Genomic DNA, 2,380 nt, shown 5'->3' with positions numbered 1-2,380 from the left:
GAAAAAACCACAAAGTGCCTCCAGCAGCTTTAAAACTGATGGATGTTACTTAATTTTCAAGCTGTTTCAAATATCTTTCACTTCTTCCTTTGATGAGTTTTAATAATTAATATTTTTGCAGAATGCTGTTGCTCCAGACTGGCTTCCTCTGTCTGTTGCAAATTTTTTGTTTAGAATTTCATGCCTATTGAGCTATTGGCAAGATCTGCTTTCTGCTTTGCTTAAGAAATCAATAAGGATCTCTTCTGCAGATTAATTCTCTGCTGCTGCATTGTCCTCATTATGCTAGCTGTTAAGGGAACATTTCCTTGTTGCAGCAGTACATACATGAAAGTTAAGATCTTCAGGGTATCTTTGATGTGTCTTGGACTGGCATCCCTAAACTAGCTCCTAATGAAATCAGGCTGCCTCTTCGCTGCCTTCCTCCCCTCTTCTTTTTTTTTTTTTTTTTTTGGTTGGTTGGTTGGTTTTGGGTTTTTTTTGTTTGGTTTTTGGTTTTTTGGTTTTTTTGTTTTGGCTTTTTGTTTGTTTGTTTTTGTTGGTTTTTCTTGGTTTGGTTTGGTTTTGGATTTTTTGGTTTTCTTTTATTTTATCCAAGTGATAAAATGTGGTCTTTTACCTCCCTGTTGTAGGTAAAAATCCTCTAGGTGTGACATGGTGTTTTTAAGGGACTGCTTTTCGAGCATGAAGTTGTTACGTCCGTGCTTTCTAGAATACATATAGGCAATCTGGTGATTATTTTCACTGACTGCCGGGTGAAGTCAGCGGAAATCCCTGCACAGCGGGGTTTTACCTGCGAGTGTCCGGCTTCCCGAAACACGCCGACGGCCGCCTCATCCTTGCTACTGACGCGCACCCCCGTGTGGGCAAATTCTGTGTCGTTCCCGCCTCCTCCCGGTTTCCTAAAGTACGTGGGCGAGAACAGAATCGTCTAGCCATCCATCGTGCCATCCTCAGGGGATCTTCACAGTCACAGGATATTCTGAGTTGGAAAGGATCCACACGGGTCATCGAGTCCAACTCTTAAATGGCCCGTGGCTGATTGAACGCGTAACTTCAGCGTTGTTAGCACCATGCTCTACCGAGTCAATCATTGCAGCCCCATCCCCAGCCTCCATACATCTTCCAGAGCAGCAGCTCCCCTCCTCAAAGCCAACTGCAAAGATCTTTGAAAAAGAAAAAAAAAATTAAACAGCAACCATCGCTCACCACACGTGCTTCACTTCTTCAGGCTGGTGGTGAGACTCAAAGGTTTTATAAACTTCATTGACTTGCACAGTATAACCAAACTAGATAGAAGAATATGAGAAAGGGGGTCTTGCCTGTAAGCACTGAAGTCATGCTTTAAACAGAAAAACTAGAGAATTAGACCTTAAAGACTGGTTCAAAAATTCCCTAGAGAAGACAGAAAACCCTTATCAAAAGTGAATTACTAACACACAGTCTCATATGGCAAGGGAAACTATTACATGTAAAGGCAGGCTTGTGCACTTAACTTGTGAGTATAATGGTCTTTCCATACCTCACCATACTGCACCATACCATGGCATTCCATCCCACACCATACCCATAACCATTACCATGTCATACCATACCACACCACAGCACTCCATATATTCTTCATTCATGCCATTAAGAGGAAAACTGCTTGAATGACAGCAAAAACTTTAATAAGATTGACTGCATTTCCATTTTACAGCTCTTTAGCCTTCTATCCTACTATAAGTTTCTGAAGCTTTCATACGTTGCTATGGAACTTCATTTCTCTCAATCATCAATTCCTTTCCACCAACACCGATTTTAGACTATGGAATGTGTAGAAAGATGTTTCCATAGCAGCAAGATCATAGTCCTTTTTTAAGGATTCAAAAATTGATTAGAATTGATAATGAAATAACTTGCAGTGGAAAATGTGGTTCCTAACTAGATAATGAATTCTGACAGAATTCTGCGTTTTAACTGTCCTTATCCTAACTCAGAATATTTGCTATTCCACATTTTTGTTTGCACAGTAATAGTCACAGGACACATGCAATTAAGCCAGCTGTTTCTGAGGAAAAAATAACTGACCTTGACGCTAATCATCCCAGTGTAACAGAGTATCTGAGTCAGCTGCATGGTTAAGTGAGGCATCATGGGCACTGTGGTAGGTTAAAGGTCTTTGGGACAAACGCACCCAGCTGAACATCAGAGGGAGATTCTCAAGAGCAGCAGGTGGCAAGGAGATGCTTCTAGGACAGAGGAGATCCTACAGACAGAAATGCTTTATCCAAATAGTTTGAAATGTCCATTTGAGTAAATTCTTATATGACTAGCTGTAAAGACTTTGCCGACTTCAGATAAATCAGAACCACAGACTGAAGAAGTAATTTAAAATAAT

The 2,380-nt window shown here is 40.6% G+C and overlaps 1 long non-coding RNA gene across 1 annotated transcript in view; it reads left to right on the top strand.

Moving 5' to 3' along the window:
- Positions 1–1,187, top strand: part of LOC108445209 — a 7,836-nt gene extending 6,649 nt beyond the window's left edge. The window contains exon 2 of the long non-coding RNA XR_001859975.1: positions 633–1,187. This is a non-coding gene — a long non-coding RNA (uncharacterized LOC108445209). The remainder of the gene's footprint in view (positions 1–632) is intronic.
- The last annotated feature ends 1,193 nt before the right edge of the window (positions 1,188–2,380 follow it).

The sequence above is a fragment of the Corvus brachyrhynchos genome, unplaced genomic scaffold, assembly GCF_000691975.1.
Source record: "Corvus brachyrhynchos isolate BGI_N302 unplaced genomic scaffold, ASM69197v1 scaffold90, whole genome shotgun sequence".
Lineage (NCBI taxonomy): Eukaryota > Metazoa > Chordata > Aves > Passeriformes > Corvidae > Corvus > Corvus brachyrhynchos.
The sequence above is the reverse complement of the archived record's forward strand: the minus strand, read 5'-3'. Positions and strand labels throughout refer to the sequence as shown.